The sequence below is a fragment of the Lissotriton vulgaris genome, chromosome 12 (assembly GCF_964263255.1).
Source record: "Lissotriton vulgaris chromosome 12, aLisVul1.2, whole genome shotgun sequence".
In the NCBI taxonomy this organism is placed as follows: Eukaryota; Metazoa; Chordata; class Amphibia; order Caudata; family Salamandridae; genus Lissotriton; species Lissotriton vulgaris.
In genome coordinates this window covers 702,514,467-702,532,863 of record NC_141700.1, presented here as the reverse complement: position 1 = coordinate 702,532,863, position 18,397 = coordinate 702,514,467, and the positions used below count along the sequence as shown (strand labels likewise).

The 18,397-nt window shown below is 44.8% G+C and overlaps 1 protein-coding gene across 1 annotated transcript in view; it reads right to left on the bottom strand.

Moving 5' to 3' along the window:
* LOC147678039 (uncharacterized) overlaps nt 1-18,397 on the bottom strand; it is a 360,244-nt gene that overhangs the window by 13,644 nt on the left and 328,203 nt on the right. The gene's annotated exons all lie outside the window — the stretch shown is intronic.

Here is an 18,397-nt window from a genome sequence, read left to right as displayed (position 1 = left end):
GTAATGTTCATAATAGTCTTTCAGAACACAGAGTTGACTCCCGGCTAGACAAATGATTACAATGATTTGCTTCAGCATATGTGGAGACACATGAAGAGGCCTCTGATGGCCATTCACAGTGCAGGTACTACCAATATTTCACCATACATCACAGGTCTTTCTGTTGACCCTACATGAGGGATTCAATATTGGCAAACATTAGGGATTTTCAAAGGTTGTTGATATTTATTTTAAACAAATATTCCACCAATATGCAGCTTGTCTGTATAGCAACATGTGTCTTGGGTTGTCCTGGGTTCTTGTTTTAATTGCAGTCCAGGTGTTAAGAAACAATTAAGAAACTATTTGTACGAATCACATTGGAGAACCCATTGTGAGAAGTTTAGAACATTCTGCGTTACTGAATGACCATTTCCACCACCAATCAGACATGATGGTATGCTGTTATTTGGCTCCATCCTTTCAAGCAAATACTGAGGAGTTTGTGGATAAACAGTTTTACAATAATAGTTGTTATAATCAGGTCTCTCTGTGCTCTTTTTGTAGACACTGACTATTCTTTCTCCTATCCTGCACGCTGCCATTACCACACAATGTCGGACAAGTTGGAACGGAGCTTTCAGTAGCTCTGCCTAACCAGTGAGATGCCAATCTTTAGAACATTACTGAACAAACCAGTTGGTCTGTCAACACTTGAGGATTACAGATCATGTATAACAGAGATAGACCCTGTGGTTTTGGATCCAGTATAATTTTCTCTAACCTAGTGGAGTCTAGAGATATATTTTACAGATACCTCTTTGCAAATCTGGCAATATCTCTGATCCCTCCCTTGATCCCCCACACAGCCTAATTCTACCAGTATCCAAAATGTCTTAGAATTGTTAAAGTCAATAGTCGCTTTGAATATTGATCCTTATTTTATACTGCTTCTGTGTAAAGAATGATGTAGTTGGGGTTATGATATAATTTCACTGTATCACTAACTTGTGTTCTGTCATTGATGAGTCATATCTGATTTCTTTCTATATTGCTACCATGCCTCATTAGTCACTTTACAAACATTAATTTATTTTTTCCAATGCCCACTTGTGTTATAGACAATCATAATTGAATCCATATTAGATTTGAGATCTGAGCTAGCAATTACAAAGGTAAAAGTTTTCATTTTTAAATCGGATATACAGTGCCTGTAATTAAAAACCTTTTGATAGATTCTGATCTCAATTTCTTCTTAGCTGCCAATATTGCAAAGTTCTAGAGATCGTTGTCACTCTACAACCGTGGGTCTCTTAGAAAGTCATGTCAAAGATGGATTTGTACCCTGCTAATGGATTTCTTAATTCACAAGGCAAATATATTAATGGTCTCTCTATTGAACTTGCTTGCATACTCTGTACATTGCAAAACGCTTTAAACATAGATAAACTTTAACAATAAATATTATTCGGAATACACTGTGTTTAAAGTTTGCCAACAGTCCTAAACATCTATGTGGTTTCTCCACAAGCCATTTATGCTAACACCTCTGTGAAAGGATAAAACACCTTTACTCTGCAATTTTCACTCCGCATACATTCACTCCTCATACCATTACAACGCAAGTACCGTTACTCCGCAATACTTTTAAAACGCATACCATTACATTTATATGCTTTTACCATGCATGCTTTTACAACGAAATTTGTTGTAAAAGCATGAATGGTAAAAGTATATGGGGCAGATGTATCATCCTTTTTTTTGTCGCAAACGCTGCGATTCGGAAAATAGCAGCGTTTGCGACAAAAAAAACGGGATTTGGAATGCATCATTCAAAAAGCCTCGCAATATTAAGGAATCGCTAATTTAGCGATTCCTTAACATTGCGAGGCTTTTAAGAAATGGCAAATTGCGATTTAATATTTGAAATGTATCAAGCATTTCAGTGTTGCGATTTTTGACTAAGAATTCGCAAATTACCATCAACTTGTAGTTGGTGGTAACTTGCGAATTCTTTTCAAAAAGCACTTTTTTTAAATTCTAAAGGTGCCATATGACGCTCATACATGCCCTTAGGGCATGTATGTGCGCCATATGCGTACACATATCAAATTCAGGGGTGCAGCAGGGTGTCCTTAAGACACCCTTGCACCCTTGAAATTATTCTCAATTTGCGATTAGCTATTTGCTAATCGCAAATTGAGTATCATTTTACATTCATTCCTATGGGCCTCCTGGCCCATAGAAATGAATGGGAAATTATTCCTTAATTGCGATTAGCAATTTGCTACTCGCAATTAAGGAATTCTAAGGAATCGCTAATAAATAGCGAAATTCTACATACATACAATTTTGCACTTCTCAAACAGCGATTCCTTAACAATCGCTATTTGAGAAGTGCAAAATGGTATCTTGATACATCTGCCCCTTGGTTTTTAATATTTAAGTTTAAGGTAAGTATATGGTTTTAGTTTGGGGGTGTTGGGGTATATGTTTTAGGGGTTCAGGGGTATTTTAAGGGTTGGTTTGGTTTATGGGGTGCACAGTGTATTTTTAGTGTATGTTATTTTTAGATTAGAGGGTTGGTTTTGGGGGTGCTTGGGTATTGTTAGGGTTAAGGGGGTACGTTTAAGTTTTGGGGTGTAGGGGGTTTTATTAGGGTTCAGGGTGGGTTTTGGGTTGTGGGATTCAGGGGTATTTTTAGGGTTTAGGGATAGGTTTGGATTTTGGGGTCCGGGGGTATTTTAGGGTTCAGGGCTAGGTTTAAGGTTTTGGGGTACAGGGGTAATTTAGGGTTTATGGGTAGGTTTGGGTTTTGGGGTACAGGAGTATTTTAGGGGTCAGGGCTAGGTTTGGGATTTGGGGTACAGGGGTATTTTTAGAGTTCTGGGCTAGGTTTGGGTTTTGGGGTACAGGGGTATTTTAGAGTTCAGGGGTAGGTTTGGGTTTTGGGGTACAGGGGTATTTTAGGGTTCAGGGGTAGGTTTGTGTTTTGGGGTACAGGGGTATTATTAGGGTTCAGGGGTAGGTTTGGTTTTGGGGTACAGGGGTATTTTAGGGTTCAGGGCTAGGTTTAAGGTTTTGGGGTACAGCGGTAATTTAGGGTTCATGGGTAGGTTTGGGTTTTGGGGTACAGGGGTATTTTTAGGGTTCAGGGGTAGGTTTGGGTTTTGGGTTACAGGGGTATTTTAGGGTTCAGGGATAGGTTTGGGCTTTGGGGTACAGGGGTATTTTAGGGTTCAGGGTTAGGTTTGGGTTTTGGGGTACAGGGGTATTTTAGTGTTCAGGGTAGGTTTGGGTTTTGGGGTACAGGGGTATTTTTAGGGTTCAGGGGTAGGTTTAGGTTTTGGGGTACAGGGTATTTTAGGGTTCAGGGGTAGGTTTGGGTTTTGGGGTACAGGGGTATTTTAGGGTTCAGGGGTAGGGTTGGGTTTTGGGGTACAGGGGTATTTTTAGGGTTGAGGGATAGGTTTGGGGTACAGGGGTATTTCTAGGGTCAGGATGGGTTAGTTTTTAATGGTGCTGGGGTATTTTAAGGAGTAAGGGGGGCTTAGTAATTTGGGGTGCTGGGGTATTTTAAGGGACTTGGGTGGGATTAGTTTTTAGGGTGAAAACAGTTATTTAAAAAAATATATTATATATATATATAAAAAAATATGTATAAAAAGTAAAAATTAAAAAAATATATATCTTTATATACATATGCATTATTAAGTGTATATATATATATATATATATATATATATATATATATATATATATATATATATATATATATATATATATATATATATATATATATATATATATATATATATATATATGTATGGTAAGTAAAGTTAATAAGTTTATAACTTCACCACACATGCTTTTGCGTTGTAAAGGCATGCGTGGTAAAGTTACATGCAGTGTAAAATATTGCGGAGTGATGGTACTGCGGACTAATGACTCATGCGTTGTATTAAATGGGGAGTCATGGTATGCGGTATAAATGTTGGCGGAATTATGTGATATATTACTGTGAAATAATTGAATAAATTAGGACTGCCACTGACACACTCCTGGGATTGATACCAATTTGTTATTGCAGTAATTAGCGGTGTTGTATTCATAACTTCATAGAAGAGAAAAGTAAGCTATGAGTTGTGCTACTGCTTTCTCCATAAAGTAAAATCCTAAATTTCATACATTTTAGCTATAGTGAATGCCTCCCTATTCAAATCCATTGTAACTCTCATAATTTCAAACATATTTTGTTTCCTAATTCTAGTTCCATGTGTCCTGTTAATTACCCGCTGAATAACTTAAAAAGGTCAAATCAACTTTTTCCACTGCATCTGAATTTCATTTTTTCCCCTCATCAACAGATGTCTTCTCTGTAGATTCTTTCATTTAAAAAAATCAGTTTAGGGCAATACTTTTCTCTTTGCTCTCACGTCAACATCTCTTTTTAATCATTTTACTGTCTTGACTCAAATACGTTTTTACTGCTGCCAATGCTTTTGCAACTTCACTGAGTTAGCCTTTACAAATCCACTTCTCCTACTTCCATAACTTCTCATCCAACCTTACAATATTTCTTTGCTGCGACTAGTTGGGACTGAAAACTACTTGAAAGGATCACGAGAGTCCCAATTTGAATGTGAAAACCTTTACAAAGTAGACTTCCCCAACTTTGCACAAGAATTATAGGAGGTTTGGATGAGGCAAAGGGGCTTATTTACAAGCCCCTTGCACCACCGGTGCGTCACTTTTTCCCATATTAAAATTGATGCATCAGCAGTGCAACGGGCTTGTACATAAGCTCCAAAATGTACACACCTACCGTTATGTAGTTTAGACTCCCATCAGTCCTCTTCCATGCACACTTTCTATATGGCCGGGATGCCTATCACCCCCTCCCAACACAATCCCCAAGGATGTGAAGACGGACGCAGTTCTGAACTTTTGGAAGGCGGGAGGGAGTTACCCTCCCGGCCGTATTTATTAAAATATGAAACAAAATTAAAAACATTAAAATAACAGTTTCATATCATGTACAATTTTTCATTTATACATTTCACTGCAGTCATGTTTATTGGCTAACCTTAACAAATCTCTAATACAAAGGTTCTCCTAGCCGAGTCTAAACATCCTGCAAATGTATACTTTCTAAAATAAAAATTGTACATCCTAACATTACGGGCCAACGGCAAGGTTGTAACCGGTGTCAGATCCCTACTACCAGAACTCCCCCCTCACGTGTGAGGGGCGGTCGCACAGAGGACTGTACCTCTATGCCAACTTCTAATTTCCCTTGTCTTAGCGGGGGCCCCTTATTTAGCTCGACGCCATCTTAGTGGTCGTCCGAGGACTCGTGTGAGGTGTCTAGAAGGTAGCGTGGACCCCCCTCCCACCCCACACTGTCTATCACATCCGCCGTCGCGGATATCCTGGCCCCGGGAAATTCCTAGGAGGGGCATCGAGCCGCCTCCTCCCCTCGGAGGGGCCTATGACCGCCTTCCCTTCGGCGACCCCATACTTAGTGGGTGCCGCCTCCCCTTGTGAGGGGCCCATGGCCGCCTCCCCCCGGGCGCTCCCATCCATAATGGGTGACGCCCCCTCTAGGGATCTTGAAATTACTGCTCACCGATCATGACCTTACCGGCCGACCAAAATAAATACGACGTTTTTTGGACCTAAAGAAGAGAGCGAAAAAAGCGGTTACCTGGACATTGTACAATTCATCCACTTATCTACACATGCTACACATTTCATTAGACTGTGATACTCCGCTCTACTGGAGAGAAAATTGTTCTGAAGCAAATTACTTTATTGCATTTCAAACATCTGACATCTTTACTACACACAAAAAGACTTTGGAAAAAAGATAATATCATTGCAACTCCATTTTAATGCATTACTAAACGTTGCCATAAGGGGCTGGTGGGTGGGTCAAAATTGCTCCTTGTTCCGTCTAGGGCTCACGTGCAACGAGAGGGTGCAGCTTCCAAGCACAGGAACAAGAGGATGCTTCTCTGGATTGTTGCTCCTTTTATTCCTCTTCAGGAGGGCGTGTACCTCCCTCTGGTACGCCTACAGGGTGTGACCAACGGTGTAGGTGTCTAGGACAACCCCTTCTTGGGCGGGAAAAGGCGCGCCCCGGCTACGCCGCTTCGGGCATACCAGCCGAGACACGCCCCCCGCCCAAAATGGTTTCCCGGGGGGATCCGGGCACCCTGCCATACGTTCGGTGGGACCGAGTGGTCCCCCCTTTCCATATGGCCGGGATGCCTATCACCCCCTCCCAACACAATCCCCAAGGATGGGAAGACGGACGCAGTTCTGAACTTTTGGAAGGCGGGAGGGAGTTACCCTCCCGGCCGTATTTATTAAAATATGAAACAAAATTAAAAACATTAAAATAACAGTTTCATATCATGTACAATTTTTCATTTATACATTTCACTGCAGTCATGTTTATTGGCTAACCTTAACAAATCTCTAATACAAAGGTTCTCCTAGCCGAGTCTAAACATCCTGCAAATGCATACTTTCTAAAATAAAAATTGTACATCCTAACATTACGGGCCAACGGCAAGGTCGTAACCGGTGTCTGATCCCTACTACCAGAACTCCCCCCTCACGTGTGAGGTGTGGTCGCACAGAGGACTGTACCTCTATGCCAACTTCTAATTTCCCTTGTCTTAGCGGGGGCCCCTTACTTACCTCAACGCCATCTTAGTGGTCGTCCGAGGACTCGTGTGAGGTGTCTAGAAGGTAGTGTGGCCCCCCTCCCACCCCACACTGTCTATCACTTCCACCTTCGCGGATATCCTGGCCCCGGGAAATTCCTAGGAGGGGCATCGAGCCGCCTCCTCCCCTCGGAGGGGCCTATGACCGCCTTCCCTTCGGCGACCCCATACTTAGTGGGTGCCGCCTCCCCTTGTGAGGGGCCCATGGCCGCCTCCCCCCGGGCGCTCCCATCCATAATGGGTGACGCCCCCTCTAGGGATCTTGAAATTACTGCTCACCGATCATGACCTTACCGCCACAGGCCGGATAGTTGACCGGCTATCCGGACCCCCCACACTCCTACTAAAGGTCATGACTATACAAACCCCGTAACCACACTAAGAAGTCTCCTATGAGTAAGACATTCCCCTCCCGGGACAAATGAACCCCGTCTTCGAGATACATATGATCCCCCCGGATACATCCATGCGGAATACAGTGCAACTGTCCTGAACGAAACAATCTACCCAGCTTGTTATTAACCTTTTTTACTGAATGATTCAAAGCTGACACAGAGAGGGCCCCCCGCCACACCTTCCTTGGAATCATGTGTGACCATGCTATCGTGCACCCCGGAATCCTCTTTGCCAACCAGCTAACAGTGGATAGAACCTGCTCGAGGAGTACTCGTCGACCGAGCGACACCAAGTCATTGCCCCCCAGATGCACTAGGATTATAGACGGCGGTGACCTCGTCCGCCCTAACAATTCCTCGATAAAACACTGAAACCGGTCAATACAGAGCCCGCCCCTTCCATGGAAGGTCACCCTGTACCCGTATTCCCCAGCTGCGTGAATCATGTCACCTGCTTTGAATACGTCCGCGGCACGCCTCACGTATGAGTGGCCCACGACCCACACCACTCTTTCCTCAGCCGGTGGTCTTTGACTGCTAGTCCCCAGGTGTCGGGTCGACTGCACAGTCCGGCCCGCCTCGCAAGCTCGCGAAACTGTAAACCAAACAAAAGACAAGAAGCGTGAGTGCATGACATTAGCTTCACAACATGTGCAACCGCACATACCTTTTATAACAGTTCGAGGACCATCGTCCCAATTGTTTCACCATTTCCACACTTTGACCCCTGGCTGTAGCCTCTGTAGCAGCCCCTATCCTGAAGGAATGGGTCCCAAAATCAAGCCCGCTGCTGCGATTGCCAAAGTTAACACCCGCTGAAACTGAAACCTTGTCAGTGGGGTGGTGTCGGTGTGTCTCAGCAAGCTTCCCCCCCATGTTACAGCCCTTTGCGCCAGGTATTGCTCGACGCACTGCCCGGACACATGGGGGATCCTCGCATGCGCTGGACCACAATACTGTCCCCCATCGCGCCCTGGTCGGTTTTAGACCTGGCTATTGTGATTACCATTGAATCAATCTTGATCTGAACGTGCTCCCGGCATAGACCTCCCCCCACATCCTTCTTATTTCTTGCCACCAGCTCGCTCACCCGCATAGCCCCATGGAATGCTATTGCGAAAGCAGCCCGGAACAGCACTACTTCGGACTGGGAGGAACATGTCGTGGGGAGCACTGACATCTGCAGGGACAATCTTTCTAACCCAATCGGGCGCCTCTCGTCTACTTTATGACCCTCGAGGCGTTGCCACCCTCGTAGCGCCTTCTTAACCAGAAAGGACGATGTAGGGTCCTTGATGCCGTAAGCCTGCGCCATGAATGCAATGGCGGCCCGGTGCCTATTGGCCGTCGCTGCTGATCGGCCTGCCTTGTGGAGTGCCACCAAAAACTTCAGTACATACTCCTCCTGACCCCACTTATCCCCTCCTGCTGGACCCAAAAATGCACAATAGGAACGAAACGCTCCTTCGTATGCTTTCCATGTCCTGGGGGCTAGGCTGGCTCCCACGAGGTCCTGTAATCCGGGGCACCGAGTAACCAGAGAGCTTCGGGAAACGGTGCCGCCACTAGATCCGCAGAGGGTAGATAACCCCTGAAGGCCTGCATGTGGGAACGAGAGAGTGCATCAGCCGCCTGGTTCAATACACCCGGCACATGCCTTGCCCTAAACTGAACGTTCAGTCTCATGCACAGTAGGACAATTTCTTTTAGCAATCTCAAAATCAACTTGCAGCGTGCTGCCTGATTATTTATGTATTCAACCACGGTCATGTTATCGGACCAAAATACAACTGAGCGATCACGGAAATCGTCAGGCCATGCCTTCAGGGCCACCAAAATGGGGAACAGCTCAAGAAATCCAATGTTACCTGTCAGCCCACTGGTGTGCCACCACGTCGGCCATGTTTGCGCCGACCATCGATTACCAAAGATGGCGCCAAATCCCACGCTCCCTGCCGAGTCGGTCCACAAACCCAGCTCTTCTGAGGATGCTGGTGGTTTGCTCCATACCACTCGACCGTTGAAATCCGCCAGAAATGCCAACCATATGCGCATATCCTGGCGAACCTCTGCAGACATCCTCGTGCGGTGGTGTCCTTCTTTGAGACCGACCATGGCTTGTGCAATAGAGCGGGAAAAGGGGGCGGGCCATTGGTATCACTCTGAGGGCAAAGTTAAGTTGGCCCACCGCTTGCTGCAACTGATGGAGAGTTACCTTCTCTTTGCTAATGCACAATTCTAGCGAGGCCCTAAATTTCATTACCTTGTCCCTGGGCAAACAGAAGCATCCCTCCACTGAATCGAGCTCAATTCCAAGAAACTCGAGTGAAGTAGATGGCCCCACCGTTTTCCCCGGTGCCAATGGCACGCCAAACCGTTTCATGAGATTGCAAAATTCCAGTAAAGCCTGTGCACATTCCGTGTCACCGGCTGGCCCCAAGAACAAAAAATGATCAAGGTAGTGCATAACCTGTGTATAGCCCGTAGCTTTTGTGAACGCCCATTGCAGAAAACAGCTGAATTTCTCAAAATAAGCACAAGAGATGGAGCAGCCCATAGGCATACATCTGTCCATGTAATAGCGTCCTTGAAACACAAAACCTAACAGACGCTGATCTTGAGGATGTACCGGGAGCAACCGGAATGCTGACTCAATATCTGATTTAGCCATCAGCGCTCCGGGCCCCAGGCGATTCAACATGGCGACGGCCTCATCAAAGGATGCGTACCGCACCGAACAGACTCCAGTATCAATCGCATCGTTCACCGAAAGACCCCTAGGAGCCGACAAGTTATGAATTAACCTAAACTCACCTGGGTCCTTCTTGGGGACTACTCCCAACGGTGAACAAATTAAATTCAGAACAGGCGGGTGCCTATATGGGCCGGCAACCCGGCCCCGGACAACTTCCTTCGCAATCTTGTTTTCCACCACCATCGGGTGCTGCTGAACGGACAGTTGATTTCTGCACATCGAGTCCCCCCAAAAATCCCCCGCCGGGATGTGGAAGCCATATGAAAAACCGTCTCGTAACACCCCAGCGGAGACATGATCAGGGTATTCGTTTAGCCAGGGGATCATTGCCATGATATCCACGGGGGTAGGTAGCGGTACCCCTCGGCCAGTATTAGACCTGTTTGGTACCTCCTCTACCCCCGGTATCCCCATTCTTGGCTCTGCACGAACTCTCCGGGTGTGAAGAATGTCCGCACCCTGCACACTCATGCCTGAACCTACATGTCCCCTGTGGCCTCGTGCACTTGCCTCTGTTAAAATTCCAACAAACCCCCTTTTTACCTCCATTCCCACTACTCCTGGGTTGGTGATCCCCTGCGGGGTTTGATCGAAAGGGCGCCGCCGATTGAGGGCGGGAAGGCGCCGACCCATACTCACCGAGCGAGGACGACTTCGTCGTGCCCGGTAAGAGCTGCTTCTGCCAAGAGACGGAGTCGAGACAGTCCCACGTCAGAGACGAATCGTGCTCCTTGGCCTTACGAAACTTACTATCATAACCCCTCCATATATCGCCCTCATATGTTTCATAGAAATCCATTATACGTGTCTGATAACAGGCTAACTCAGTCATAATCTCTGGCTTACGCTCACCCATAATAGCAGTAAACATCCCAAAGTCCTTGGCCCAATTCGAAATCGTCTCATCCACCCTGAAGCCAGCCATTTTTGCGCGCCATACACTCGGATGCAACAAATCCTTCTGAGCCTTAACATACTCAATCTCGTGGTGATCAGTCAGGAGTGAAAACATATTGACATACTTATCAGCCCAAATCATCTCTTTTGTGGCCAGAGGAATATGCTGAACTACTTTCTCCCTCCTTGAGGGCAGAGACCCCCCATTTGCCATTGGCAATGGCTGCTTACCAGACTCCACAGCCGGTCCTGCCGATTTTCCACCGCTAGCCGCTGGTGCTTCCGAGGGAATCTGTGAGGGGACAAGAGGAACATTCGCATTCGCGGCATCTCGCGATTGCCGTAACTGCTTCATTATCAACCTAGCCTCTTTGGCCGTGTCTCCGGGCGCCGCTGCACCCTCGGTATTCTTTCCAAGCCATGCGGCCAACTGGGCGGCCAACTCCGGAGGCATTTCCTCCTCGCTAGTGGGCGTAACTACTACCGGAATTGGCTGGCCCGCATCCGGGATCGGTACAGGTACCGGGGCCTCAACAGGACTGACTGGGCTTACCGGGGGTAACTCGGGAACTGGGGACTCCCCCCCTGCCGCCCTATTCCTGGCCCTTTTACCTCTCCCTGCGGGTACTACTCCCGGCAATGCTGGTCCGATGACCTTCTTCGGTCTGCCCGTATTATTCATGGCCGCCATTTGTTTTTTCATGTTCGCCATGTCCTTCACCAGCATGCGGAGCATCTGCTCCGTCCCTGCCTTCTTTCCGACCTTCTTGCCAGGCATCGTTGTCAGAGACTCGACCCTTGCTGCCTAGCTGCTCGACGAGGTCCTGGATCCAGAGGTCCGCAGACGCTGGGAGAGAAGGCTCCTGGAAGAGAAACACAAAGATTACAAGTTCTCAAAATTGCTCCTTGTTCCGTCTAGGGCTCACGTGCAGCGAGAGGGTGCAGCTTCCAAGCACAGGAACAAGAGGATGCTTCTCTGGATTGTTGCTCCTTTTATTCCTCTTCTGGAGGGCGTGTACCCCCCTCTGGTACGCCTACGGGGCGTGACCAACGGTGTAGGTGTCTAGAACAACCCCTTCTTGGGCGGGAAAAGGCGCGCCCCGGCTACGCCGCTTCGGGCATACCAGCCGAGACACGCCCCCGCCCAAAATGGTTTCCCGGGGGGATCCGGGCACCCTGCCATACGTTCGGGGGGACCGAGTGGTCGCCCCTTTCCATTCCCTTTGTTTTAAACGCCTCACCACATGTGTTCATGAATAAAGAAGATTAAAGCTTAATGGGTCAACGGTGCAATTCTGATCATTAATTGGTGCTTTTCTGGTTGCTTTTACTTCTCACAAATGCACTGTTTAGCTCTGGCATAAACTGAGACCTTTTAAATATTTGAAAAAAATATCCCACATATAAATATACAATTGACTTTGGGTAAGTGTCCTTCAGTCGTTGGCGTCTTTCTTTGATCCCTCATTATTCATTGTTAATATGTTGTGATGGGCATTTTGTTTCTGAGGCTGTCAGGTGCATATAAGCACTTAACTGCTCAGGAAAATGAGAGGCCGCCACACACACACTACACTGCTTTATTAAAGCTCTGTTGTTGTACCATGGCACAGGATGGAAGTGGTACCGTCCGAACACTTGCCCAGGCAAAGATAGGGGCCAAGATCATGCATGATTTTCTTCAGGCAAGGTACACTTCTTCTAGTGCATCATTAACCAAGAAAGTTCAAGATTATTCAGATTAAGCCACTCTATCGACATATGCCAGAAATATCAATAGTTCATTGGAATGTGGCAGTACCAGCAAATAGGCCTTCAGTGGATGACTGTAGCCCTGGAAGTGTGTCTTCAAGAAACATGACTAGTTGATGTGTTTTCCATTGATAACTTTATATCTTTCTGCACAGTGGCCACCCATTCCAGAATGGGAAGGGCTAAAGGGGGATTACTTGTTTTAGCTTCAACTTCAGCTCCACTAAAAGTGTTTAAAACGTTTTTAGCATATATATTACCAATTTGTAATATTCATTTTGGAAGGTAATCTTGATCTATTGATAATTAACTTTTACAATAATATATTTTCTTCCCTCAAAACAGGTGTGCGAGCTAAATGATATGCAGGGTGAAGACCTTGATCCCTTTCAACACTGTTCTTATGGTTCAGCTTTAAATATACATATGCACAAATAACCTAATTTTGACAGATACAAAGGGGTCGATTCCGATCCTGGAAAAAAAACGTCTGTACGATTCGTATCCGGAGCCCTCTCCATACGAATCGTAAACATGCTGTACGACCCGAGGAGTGCGATCCGGACAGGGGTATGAGGACACGATTCGTACGGAAAAGTACACAATCATATACACACCGTACGGTCTGTACACCCCATGATCGCAGGGGTACGGTGCGTTCCCCTGCGATCATGGGGTGTACGCATCATACTCGGGGGGGGGGGTCTTCCGTACCTGTTTCGAGACGAACTCTGCTTCTCCGGACATTTTGGGCTCCCGTAAAAAAAGCGTAGTATGGTGCGTACCCGACACAAATTATACTTGCTTGGTCGGAGAAACCAGCCGCAAACCGTATGGATGTCGCGTACAGCGGGTTCCGAGGGAGATTCGTACGGGGGTTTGACTCGTACGGTCTCTGTACGGAGTCCAGCTCCTGGTACGAATCGTACTTCATCGTACGTACAGGGGACGTTGCAGGGTATGATTCGTTCGGGAAAAACGCTCCGTACGGCTATTCGGAGCGGTTTTTCACAAATCGGAATCGACCCCTTAATGTTCCAGTTGTGTCCTCTTACCATCAACTTTTATTGACAGAGGAGTCAATAGTAAAATATATCACATTTTTGCCTCAGCGAATGATATGATTATATCTATTTATTTTAAGCTTGAGAAAATTTGTATAATTGATCATAACACAGCAACAAATATTTTATGCTTAATTTCACCCCAAAAGTGGTGTGTAGAATATTGAGTATTCCACCTTTAATGAAGAATGGTACTAGAATTAAGAGGATCAAAGTTGACCCTTCTAGTTTCACCGCAGCTGTAATTGTTGAACGTAAAGTCCATTTTTTTTTATATTCCTAGATCATGAGGCTGATCATCAGCAGATGCCAAAGGCTCATGATCAAATCTCTTATTTCATTACTCAATTTCTAACTAGGATAATTAAAGGTATAGGACATCAACAAAGGGCTGGTTTGATCAGTCATGCAACTGTGATTGCAGGGATCCATATAAAGATGCTCCACCATCATCCTAGGGATGTTTCTGGTTTCCAGGTTTGTAGACCCAGGTATAAAAATTTGTATCTGATAGGAAGAAATGGTTACAAGACGGGGCTTGGACTAATTTAATCCAGGCAGCCGAGACAAAGGATGAAATACTATTTTGGAAAATGATAAATGCCCCGTTACTTCGTAATAATTCTTCTTCAAGCCTTGATTGTTCCATCCTGGCAGATGCATGGGTGGATTATTTTTCCACAATATTTAGCTCTTTGGAAATTCCAGATACAGAAGCTGAGGCACCTCTTGCTTTACCTCCAGTCCTTATTGTTTACCTTAGAAGAGGTAATCAGTGCACTGGATAAATGTCCAGTGGGAAAGGCTTTTTGCCCTGAGGGTGTATGCTTAGACAGCAATAAGTAGTAACCCTCTCTATGGGCACCACTGTTAACCATGGAAATAAATGCAGCCGGTTCTGGCCATATACTCTCTTCTTAGTCAGAATCAAAAATTATTAACATTTTCAAGAAAGATAAAAAATAATACCCAAAATGTTAATGAACAATATCATTGCTCGATTCATCAGCATAATTATTGGGAAAGGTCAATTTAGAGTGATTGAAACAGCAGCACAGATATAATAGGATTCTGACATAGGCACAGAAGGGATTTAGGACAGGGCTGAGGACTGTAAAACAGTGCCTCATCCTGAACCTCCTGGTGGGGAAGTACACAAAGACAAAGTAAAGAAATCTGCTTAAGTGCTTTATGGACTTAAGTAGTGCTTTCGATTTGGTGAACCATAACAAACTCTGGAACTGTATAGATCTACTAGGTGCACCAATTAATACAATCTCCCTTCTAGCTCATATGTTTAATATTTTATTGTCTAGGGTTCTTTTGGGCCACTAGAGGAATACACCTATTGGTTTAAGATAAGAAGTAGGGAGAGGCAGGGATGTGTCCTTGCACATTTTCTCTTCTCTCTTGATCAATGGTGTTGATGGGAAGCAGCAATCACTAGGCACCAACACCCCCAGAGTTGGCCAACAGCCTGCGCAGATTCCTGTGTACTCTGAGTATGTGGTCCTTACTACCTCAAACTCCTATAGGCTTGCTAAGTCTTAATAATACTTTTACTGATCCGATGGAGAGGTTAGACCTGAGGATTTGGAAAAGGATGGTTAAAGACCAATTACAATTACAATAAACTGGACAGGATCACAAGTACCCGGAGCTACATTTATTTAGGCGTACACTTCTCCTCTAATGACAACTGGCACCTTCATGAGGAAATTAGTTGCACTAATATGCTGAGAAACAATGAAGTTATATTTAGGTTTGCAACCAAATTAGGTACTAAACCCATTAAAGAAATGCTGATTTTCTCTGGTGCTAAAACAATTTCAGAGGCAGAGGCATATGGTGGAGTGAATCAACACATCGCTACAAAGGCAAGAGAATGCCATTTTGAGATGGCTTCTTTCAATTTCACACTCAGCTCCAGAGATTGTAATCTATATGGAACTAGGACTCCCCTTTTTAATGGATATAATAGATGGAAAACCATTGCTACTGTGGTATTCGAGTTGGTCCAAAACTGAGACGCTGTTTACGGAAGTGATTCTAAACTATTGCTTCCCTATGTACCTTGTTTTTAGAATCCCCTGGATAGCACACATTAGAGATACTTTAAAGGACCTAGATAACTTAGAGTGAGATTTTTGGAAGACCCCTGAAAATATAGTATGGTTTTCAAAAAGGGAACAAAAACATTTCTCCAAAGGCATCAGAGCACATGAAAGATATTTAAAAGATCCTAATAAAACTACACTAGTGAGCTATTTGTCAATGTATTAGTACTTTGGGATACAGCCTTCTTTGAGTTGGTGTCGAATGCTCACAATAGGTATATACAAAGGGCAGGGTTCTTGTTCTAGGGACTGATTGCTCTCCGCTATATTTCTGATGACTGCCTGTAGGGCTCGTTCTTTTTTTGGTAGTGTTGCCACAGGAAAGGGGTGACCCTCCCAACCCCTTTGGGATGTTGTTTACACAACACCTGAATTTGAGAACAATTCCTATGCACACACAATAGGTTCATACATGTGATGGGTACATTTATATTTCTTGCACAAACAATAAGGTTAATGCCCCAATCTTCTTGATGATAATTTCTCTTTTAATATTCAAGCCACACCGCGCCAGCCGACACGTGTTTCGTCAAAGCATATGTCACTTTGACTCTTCAGGGCTGGAGAACAAAACAAAATATATACCAAAATGAATATTATAGCCAGAATATCCATTACACCATACATCACACAAGATGTGCTGGTGTTTCCAAACATCACATCTACTTATTCTACATTTGATAATGTATCTCACTGGGGACACAACATTTCCCCCAAAGGCTTGAGACCCTTAAGTCTGCATGCAAATGGAATACCGAATGTGATAATTTTTACAAAGAATACTCTCTTCGCGATGAAGCCATTTTTTCAAAAAAAGGTGTATTTAAGCATGTTGCGTGAGCATGCAAGAAAAAGATGGGTGTGATCCCCATCATGAGATCACCGAGATGAGTGCACTACAGTACTTTATTCAGTATATTATTGCAAATATTTGCACACATCTTTACAGAAAGAAAAATTGCACGTCTGTGAACATTGGCCATTTACATTAGAAAGGTTTTGTGCTCACCAAGTAAGAAAGCCAAACAACCCGACAGGATTTCGGAAAAAAGACCGAATAAACCTGACCCTGTGTTTTGGAGGCTATGCACTGAAAAACTCATGTAGGCATGCCGCCCGGTACATACCTTCCTTCTATTGTAGGCGTGTGTAGTATATCCTACACAAAGTAAAAGATATGTATCACAAACATGGTCACATTCTATGCCCACAGTCTACTCGACATTTCCTGACACTATGTGGTTCAAATTGAACCTGAAATAGATGCTTACCACTGGACCGGTGATAATTCCAACCCGGTTCGGGTATATTCTGTTCGTTCTGTCGCTCGTTTCACCCAGGTATTCACTGTAGCATTTGACCGTGGGTTAATTATATGAAAAATAAACACCACACAATGGCCCGAATTATTTCCTTTCCGACCCAACACCTCCAAGGTAATTAACCTGCTGATATTGAGCCACCCCACGTTGCGCTGGGCACCCTCGTTGGTGTTTCACCCTCATAAATTCCAAAAAACACACATCACCCTATCTAGTCGTTATCGTGGCATTGGCGGAAAATTTAAAGTCTAGGCCCACTCGCATCCAGCTGTACTGTTTGGTTAAAATACCCCTTGATTGGGGCTTCACACGCATTGCTCACCTGTATTATGAACAGGACTTGTGTCCGACCGTATGGTTTGGGGAGCAGGACAGGAATCTCTCTCTCTGTGAGGAATCTCACCTAAAAAGTAATATCAACCCACATTATCCAAATACTTCATTAATCCCTGCCCCTAGTGTCCTTCATGCAAAGGTTGGAACACTTACTTTCTATCCGCTTCGTGAATTTCGGCGAGTTCAAGGATCGGAACAATCTGCCGTAGAGCCTGACGGCCCTTCTCCCGCGTCGTTTTTAAATCCACCGTCTATGGAGAACCCCCATCAATTAGCGTCCGGGAATTGGGGAAACGATAGAAAACGGACTGACCCGGAAGTAACTAGGGTTTTGAGCTGGCGGCCATCTTAGAATGGTATTTATCCCGGTTACACCCTGCCAGGACCTATAGATATACATACAACACACAGGGTAGGAGGGTCTCAGGGAAGTTTTAAGACCTGCCCAGGTTACAATCCTCTAATATCTAACTCGAAAAACCAAAATAAACCTGGGGGTCTACTACTGAGTGAATGTATACTCTAAAGTAGTAAGACTTATGCCCAACAGTTTGGTGCAAGTTAGATTACCTTTCAGTCTTAAACAAAAAGCTCATAATCCAACACACATAACCACCAGTAACAGTAGGTGAGACCCAATGTCCAGAGATGGATTCCCATCAAAGTCTTAACAAGAAAAAACCCAACGAGTTTTGGAGTTTAACCCACTCCTAGCTCAGGGATTATATATATATATATAGCCTACTGGCATTCGCCAGTAGGTAGTTATAGTTAGGACCTGCTTTACATAGGAAAAACGTTTTTCCCAAATAACTTTGGGCCCGGTTGACGAATCTTTGTGAATTTTTCAAAACTAGTGGAGTGCTTCGGTCCTCTCCTGTCTCAAAAGTTTCAGGGTGATTCGTCAAGCGGCGTTTGAGAAAAAAGGGGGGTGTTTAAAACATGTTTTTCCCAGATTATTTTCCATTGGGAAACTTTAGACAAAGCTACAGCCTGAACTACTGAATGGAATTACACCAAATTTGGCAAAAAGGTAGCCCTTGGTA